This window comes from Mauremys reevesii, linkage group 10 (assembly GCF_016161935.1).
Source record: "Mauremys reevesii isolate NIE-2019 linkage group 10, ASM1616193v1, whole genome shotgun sequence".
In the NCBI taxonomy this organism is placed as follows: domain Eukaryota; kingdom Metazoa; phylum Chordata; order Testudines; family Geoemydidae; genus Mauremys; species Mauremys reevesii.
The window spans coordinates 17,907,488-17,916,375 of NC_052632.1; positions in this window are offsets into that span (position 1 = coordinate 17,907,488).

Sequence of the window (8,888 nt, forward strand, 5' to 3'; positions counted from 1 at the left end):
ATGGCTGTCAGGCTTGTTCTCTTAAATTAAGTAAAGGTGAATCCCTCTGGAAGAAAAAATATCAGGAAAATAGCCAGATCCCCTAGCTCTGACAGACTTTGGCTAGATAGTTGAGGAGAATATAATATATTCCTTGCTTACTTCTTCTGTCACATGCCATTTATGACTTGTGATATACCACTTGAGATTTTAGATCTGCTGATATGAGGATACAAGTTATATCCTTGAAATACAGATTTTAAAGGGTGGTCTAGCTTCTTCCATACAAACTTAGAAAAAAATGGTCCTGTAGTATTTTGGGGAAAAAATGCTAGCCAGATTGACATAGCAATAGGAGGGAAAAGCCAGGCAGCCACCAGATGGACAGAAGAGCTGTAATGAACATTCTTAAAGGTGAGTCTTAGTAAAGGTTAGTCTATTCCTGTGGGGGGAAATATCAAATTAAACTTACAAAAATGTCAGTGCATACAATAGTCAGATACCCTATATTTTTATATACTTTTCACTTGAATGTGACATTCATGCCTTATAAGATAAAGTAACGTTACTCTCACCCTTTTAAGTATCTAAGAAAGATTTTCAGTAAATGTGTCAGAATATTACTCCATTGAATAAGGATTAATTTAAAGCAAAATAGTTGAAATGTGGTTAAATTTATGTTGTGCTATAGAATTGTATATATCTTTTGCCAGTGTTGGTCATAAAGAGAAGTTTAACTAGTTGATTAAAAATGTCAGTTGTACTGAGAAGGAATCTTAGAAAAAAGCAAAAGCCGTATTTTCCTTTTCTTACTTACTGTTTATTCGAGACCAAAAATTTTCTGGTACACTGATGTAAATCTGGAGGAATACCAAATGGAAAAATGAATAGAGTTACTCCAGATTTATATGAGTGTAAATGTGCAGAGTTTTACTCAATGGGAGTTTTGCCTGATTGCGGAGTGCCAGATAAGAGCCTCTTATGAATTAAGATATGAATTGCCTCTTTGAACAAAGGCAGCTTTTGAGTGGCACATTCAGCATCCTAAAAATAGCTCTTATAATCTATCTTTTAAAGGAGAAACCCCCATTTTTGCTGCCCATTCTGGGAAAGGGCTACTAGATCTGAGATACCCTGAACCAACTGAAAGTCAGACCTCGCACTTCATGCAATCCAACTGGCTTTACTCGGTTTGCATGGTGGAGGTAAGTTAGCATCAAATTTGGCCTGCTTAATGCAGAGTATGACTCGGTCTCTGGCTATTACAATGATCCAATAAACTAGTTGTTGCCTGGTGTTAAAAGCAAAACATTGTCCCGTGATTGACTGGGCACACTGACTATGGGATTCTTATGATGCCATAAACTTGCACTTCTGTCCAGCAGAGAAAAAACACAGATACTGTGCTGCTGAAAAATGGAAGATATATTCTAGAATATTTATTCTAATTCTATTCTATTTTTGAATTTCTAGAATGTGTCCTTTTGTGTATGTAATTTAATGTTTTATTGAGTTTTTGAAACTTTTTTTTTATATAGTCAGAAAAAGATTAGAAAACCCGTAACAATCTAGAAATCTAGGAGAGAATAAAACCATCCTTTGGACAATAATTCATATCATTTTTTCCATATTAGAGGAGAGAGAAGAAAGGAGCATGATATGAGAAACAAGACAGCAAGAAATTAATGAGGAAGAAAAGCATGACTATGTGGAACTTCACAAGTTCTTCTCATTGCTTATATGTTAGCCTCATATTTACTAAACCATTTTACCAGACCTCCATGTTTTGGGACTATTATTTATTTATTATTATTTAGTAATGAGGACAGATATTGTGGTAGCACCTAGAAGCCAACTATGTTGAGGCCCATTGTGCTAGGTGTAATACAATACATATAGGAATAGTCCCTGACCCAAAGCACTTACAATCTAAAAGACAAGACATAACAGGTAGATGGAGACAACTCTTGGATTTCTATCTTTATAAAGCTAGAAACTTAGCCATCAACGTTGCTTGAAGTATCCAAAGTTTCTATTCCATGAGGCCCATTTTTACTTATGTTAGTCCCAATGGGTGCTCATCAACCCTGTGAAGATGATCGGTGCAAGGTTGATTCACCATTTGAGTTTTACTGGTGTGTGATTACCAGTGCTTATCAACACTATTTTTATACTGGTCTGACTCCATTGACTTTGAGAGAATAATGTCAACTTAAAACTGGTGTGGCAGCATAGTCAGTCCATGCAAGACTTCAGAATATGATTGGGACATAACTGGTGCATTGGCCCTGTGCTGGGATGAATTTCAACCAGTATGAACATCTCAGATCTTGACAACATATTTTTTTTGCAAAATGAAATTGACTATAATAACATACATCCTTCAAAAAGCTCTTTTACTTGGAGGAAAATCATGTTAATCAAGGAGCCTAAGATCTTCCTGGAAAGCCAGCATTTATCATCACTTTTTGTACCTATTTTATATAAGCAGTGTGGGTTCTTGTACAACCTAAAGCTTTTGCTGGATCTAACATAGGGCTCTGATCTTGTTCCCACTGATTTCAGTGAGAATTTTTCTATTGATTTCAGTGGGAGTTGGATCAGGCCTTCAGTGCTGATCCAGAGCTGATGGCTTAGGGTTGTGTCCTATGGTATGACATTGTGAGGTGTATGGACATTCCAGGGTCAGTCTCCCAAAGAGACTTTGAGTCAGCTAAGTTCTCTTCAGAAAGTTTCATAAGATATTAATACATGACCTCAGCTGACCTGTCTTATTTTTCTCTCTCTCCTAAAATCTGTTTAAGCACAATGGGGCCAAAGTGATGCTCAGTCAGACACTTCAGCTGCAAACACATCCAGAAAGCAGCTCTTGGACGTTTGCAGAAGACTTAATGACTTTGAATCTTGTACATCTGCAAATGATTTAATGACATTGTGCTGGATGAATTGCGACAAAGTAATAATTCCCCCCCCCATTCCCAGTTTTTTCAAAAGTAAAGGTTCTTTTTGGTAGGTTCTCACATTGACCAGCTCTCTAATGGATAGGTTGTGATATCCACATTGCTCTGCTTTTATGAGCAGTTAGAGCACGTTTCCTTTTATAGACAGATTACCATTCTTCCCCATCCCACATCAATTGGCTTCTCCCTTGCTTAGCTGCCTCTTCTTCCCCCAGATTCGGGTGGGATGTTTTGGGAAGTTCTTGGCACTACTCACCCTTTGAGAAGTGGGAGAAACTTAGAGTTGCTCCAGCTAAACTGATTTTGATAACCTATATCTAGGCACGGTGATTATCTTTTGGAAAGACTTTTCCACTTCAAGAAGGAGCCCTTGATAAGAAACAAAAGCTCCAAATATTTCTGGCGTTCTGCCACAGATAGGCTGTCCAGGACTTCACAGTCACCCAGAGAAAGAGAGAGAGGAAGGAAGGCAGAGCTCTCACCTCTACCACCTGAGATTGCAGCCATCTGGAAGGAACTGGAAGTGGAGCTGCTTCCTCCCCCCAAAAGTAAGCCATATTCAGACCCTACTGTGACCATCATTCTATGTGATTTTTTTGTGGGGGTGGGAACAACAACAAAAACACAGGCAAAAGTAGCTCCAAATTTGTAATATACAGGGCAAATACCAGCCTTTACAGGGGCTTGTGAGGAATTTGAATACTGAGACTTACAGATCTGAAATAAAAATCATTCTACTACGCAACAAGCCACTTTCAGGTGACTGGTTAATCACCATTTCACATGACGTTTGAGGGAAAAAAAACAGGCAAAACTAGTGCAAAAATTGTAAGTCTACAGCAACAAACCAGGCATGTGTAAGGACTTGTCTGGGCTTTGGAACAGGACCTGCTCAAACCTAAAACAAGAATCAGACCCCTAGACCAACAAGCCATATTTGAATGCAGTGCAACAACCATTCCATACTATTTTTTGAAAAACAAGCAGGCAAAGGTAGCCCAAAAATGTAAAATCAGGCGTTTGCAAGGGCTTGTTTGGGATTTGAACCCAGGACCTCTCATGCTGTTCATACAGAAGGACAGATAGTCACAATGGTATTACAGTTTGGTAAATGAGGCACCTGTGTCGGTATGGCAGAGTGCAGGGGAGTCCACTGAGAACTTGACTCCTGGTAGCACTGGCCCATGCACCATGTGGGCAAGAGAGAGGGGAGTCTCCCCAGCTGAGGGAGAGACAGGATCTGCAAAGACCAAAAAAGGGTCCTTGACAGGGGACTGGAATTTTCCCCACTCCCAATAAATATATGAACTGGAGCTACTGATTATTAGGTCTATTTTTCTAGGCATTATGATTCCCAGATATCTGACTTAGTTATTAGGCCATTGGAATTCCCATCTAATAAAAATATACTTCAACATTCTCCTAGAAATTGGGGGAATATCAAATTTGTCCTAGTTAGTTTTAAATCCTGACACTGCTTCAAATATCTGTAAAGAAATTGTGGGGGGATCAATCCTACCAGATATCATTGTTCTGCATTCACACTGATGGATTTTGATTTCAGTTATATGTATAGGTGGACATAGGCAGAGACAGGCAATGTAAAGTTCACATAAGAAGAAAACATCTCTGTTGTATGAGACAGGTTGGGGAAAAATATTTGAAAAGAGGCTACTTGTTCTGATGGATGCCTTGGGTCCTATACATAGTACTGTACTTTAGACAAGATTCAAAGTAAGTAGTGAACCCATATTTCTCCAAGCCAAAGAAAGGGAAATCCTAGCCCACCTTATTGAGTGCTTCTTTGGCATCAAGTGATTTACTAAAGAATGGGTCTTGGTATAGAGTCATTAAAGCAATGAGGTTGGAGGTAGTTTGCTTGAATTGTATATGTTGTGGACAAATCACTCTTGGTTAGGGTGAGTGATATTAAGTAGAGTGATTTCTAGACTTCATGACAAGACTTTTTCCCGTGTCTTGCAAGGTCATCTGGCTTTAATAAGACAGTAATCAGGGCCATTTAGAACGTAGGAAGAAGTTCTCTCCTAGTCAGGGGCAGCTCTATGTTTTTGCCACCGCAAGCACGGCAGGCAGGCGGCTTTCGGCAGCGTGCCTGCGGGTGGTCCGCTGGTCACACAGATTTGGCCACGTGCCTGTGGGCGGTCCGCTGGTTACACAGATTCAGCGGCGTGCCTGCGGGCGGTCCACTGGTTACACGGATTCGGCGGCGTGCCTGCGGGCGGTCCGCTGGTCACATGGATTCGGCGGTGTGCCTGCGGAAGGTCCACCAGTGCTGCACCATCGGCGTCCCCGCTGCCGAATTGCTGCCGAAGCCGTAGGACCGGCAGACCTCCCGCAGGCACGCCGCCGAAAGCCGCCTGCCTGCCGCCCTCACAGCGACTGGCAGGCCACCCCCACCCCCGGCTTGCTGCCCCAGGCATGCGCTTGCTGCGCTGGTGCCTGGAGCCACCCCTGCTCCTACTCTTTGCTTCTGCTAATCACCTTAAGTAACAAAAAGAGTCAACTTGGTCTACACATGTTTGGTAACATTCATCAAGGAAGCTATCTAAGGCAAGGACTTTGAGGTTTTGTGCTATTAATAGCATCTTTGTCTTCCATATCAAAGGATGGCTCTAAAAATTCTTTTGATATTATGTTCATAAATTCAGTGAACCAGCTGGTTGAAAAGGGAAGTCAGATGTATGGTTCCCTACAGAATTTTTTTAAGTGAGTGCTTATCTGTTGGTGATGTGTGTAAAGTATTTCTGTTATTTGATTCGTGATGCTTGTATCTTTATAGTGCTTTTGTCTATAAGATGACAACTTTCTTGCTTTCCCTCAGATTCTCATTATGACTGGTGAAGTCTAAATAGTGCAAATTCTGCTTGGGCTGCATGTAACTTATTGGCTTCATAACTATTATTAATTAGTTGTAGTTTAGCAGGGGATGAACTAAAAAATTGTTTAAAGTCAAAGTCTTTAATTTTATCTGAACAAGGTATAAGATCAGCTGGGTAGGGTTTTTAAACTATTTTTTTTATTGGAAGCATAAAATATTATTCTGCCTCTCAAACATGTCTTCATTGCTTCCCATCAGATTTCCTGAGAGGGTCGTGTAGGAGCATGAGTCATCAAACAAAAATCAAGCCCTTCTTCAAAGAATGATGAACAGTGTGGATCCCATAGTAAGTGTTAGGGTTCCTTCCCCTCGCTAAACTTTAGGGTACGTATGTGGGGACCCGCATGAAAGACCCTCTAAACTTATTTACCAGCTTAGGTTAACAGTAAGCTGCCACCACCAAGCGTATTTCAAATTTTAGGGGAGAGCCACTTGGAACTCTAACTTCCCCAACTATTTCCCAAGTCCCTAACCCCTCCTTTCCTGGGCAGATTTGAGACTAATTCCTCCCCCAACCCCAAGTCCTTACACCCCTTTTTCAGGGTAGGCTTGAGAGTGTATCCTCACCAATTAGTCCTGGTGAACACAGATCCAAAACCCTTGGATTTTAAAACAATGAAAAATTATTCAGGTTTTTAAAAGAAGAATTTTATTAAAAGAAAAGGTAAAGTTCATTTCTGTAAAATTAGGACATAAATAACTTTACAGGGTAATTAGATTTAAAGAGCCCAGAGGAACCCCCTCTAGCCTTAGGTTTAAAGTTACAACAAACCGAGGTAAACCCTTTAGTAAAAGGAACATTTATGAGTTGAGAAAACAAAGATAAAACTAACACGCCTTGCCTGGCTGTTACTTACAAGTTTGAAATATAAGAGACTTGTGCAGAAAGATTTGGAGAATGTGGATTGATGTCCGGTCCCTCTTAGTTTTAAGAGCAAACACCACCAAAAACAAAGAACGAACACACACACACACACACACACACACACTCTTTATAGAATTGTATACAGGAGGGTTGTTACTCTTCCCTTTATAATTATGACAGTAAGGCAGTACTTAGCCTTACAAATCGGCATTATTCCTATGCATGGAGGGTATTAATATCCAGATATTCCTGAACTTGATGACTTTCCCGTATTGGACAGTCTGAGAAGACAGTCTGGCTTCTCAAACTGTCCAAGAGGGGAAAGTCATGTTCTCGTGCTGAGGGCCCAGTCACATCCCCATTGACTTTAATCTGAGCTGTTGGATGCTGACTACCTTTGAAAAATAGGTAGGTGTCTCAATATGGATTTTTAAAGCTGACATTGAAAATCCTGGCCATCGTCTCATTTTTCCATGGCACTACTCATGCATCACCTAATCCTGCAGGGAATCCATTCAGGAGTTAATACAGACTGGTCCCTTAATGGTGCGTTCCAGGTGCCACTGCCTAGAGGGAAAAACATGTTAGCACTGTGAGAGAGTCTGGAGCCAGTACAAAGGCACAGAGTCTTGACGTAGATGATTCTGGCCCTTAGTGAATCCATGGGGATGCCATCCATTTTCTGTGAGGGAGGCAGGGAGGACAGCGGGGTCAAAGTCCACCTCCACTTATGGAAGAACTGGAAAGAAACTCTGCAAGGGGAACCTAACAGAAAATATTTTGCACTAGCATGGATGTGTGATATAAATCATCCCCACAAATGCAGCCAGCTGAAGAGTGTTGGCAGATAAAAGTGCTGTAACTTTGGACCCCTTACCCAGTAGGTACTGTAGCGTACACTTGAGCAAATTAATGGCCTTTAAAAAACTGACTGACTGCTCAAAGCTGTGGACCAAAATGTGACCAAAACTGGGGTTTGGCCATCACTCTCTCTGAACATCTCAGTGTTCAAAAAATTAAAAGATTACTTGCCTATTCAATCAAATATTAATATTTGATATCAATTAGACAATGCCTAATGCAGCATGGAGTCCAGTGCAGCCAGCACAACAGAATTTTACATGCCCATCTCTCATGGTTTTAACCCAACTTTAGTATTATTTTAGAGATTAATTTTTGAATCTAAAATTCTGTGTGATGGAAGAGAGGGGTATTTAAACAGATGTCTGCAATTTTTAAGAAATAGAGACTGAGTTACAGATGGTGGTGAGGTCTAAGAATTAAAAACATCTGAGTTACATGAAAATTTACATGTGAGAAAAATGTTTTATTGAAACGAATGATCCTGAAATTCACTGTGTTTGAAAATTAATATGCTTGCACCAAAAATGTGAACATCTTTCTCTGTCAATAGTATTCTCTATCTCATTCTTTCATTAAGTCGTTGTGACTTTAAGACGTCACTAAAAGTCTTGACTTCAGTAAGGCTTTTGATACAGTCTCACATGGACCTCCTCCTAAACAAACTAGGAAAATACAACCTAGATGGAGCTACTATAAGGTGGGTGCATAGCTAGTTGGCAAACTGTTCCCAGAGAGTAGTTATCAGTGGTTCACAGTCAAGCTGGAACGACAATGAGTGAGGTCCCTCAGGGATCAATTCTGGGTCCGGTTCTGTTCAATATCTTTGTCAATGATTTAGATAATGGAATAGAGAGTACACTTATAAAGTTTGCAGATGATACCAAGCTGGGACGGGTTGCAAGTCTTTTGGAGGATAGGATTAAAATTCAAAATGATCTGGTGGACAAACTGGAGTATTGGTCGGAAGTAAATAGGATGAAATTCAATAAAGACAAATGCAAAGTACTCCACTTAGGAACAAACAATCAGTTCCATGCATACAAAATGGGAAATGACTGCCTAGGATGGAGTACTGTGGAAGGATATCTGGGTGTCATAGTGTATCACAAGCTAAATATGAGTGAGTGAACAGTGTAACACTATTACAAAAAAAGTAAACATAATTTTGGGATGTATTAGCAGGAGTGTTGTAAACAAGACATGAGAAGTAATTCTTCCACTCCACTTCACTCCACGCTGCTTAGGCCTCAGCTGGAGTATTGTGTCCAGTTCTGTGCACCACATTTCAGGAAAGATATGGACAAATTGGAGAAAGTCCAGA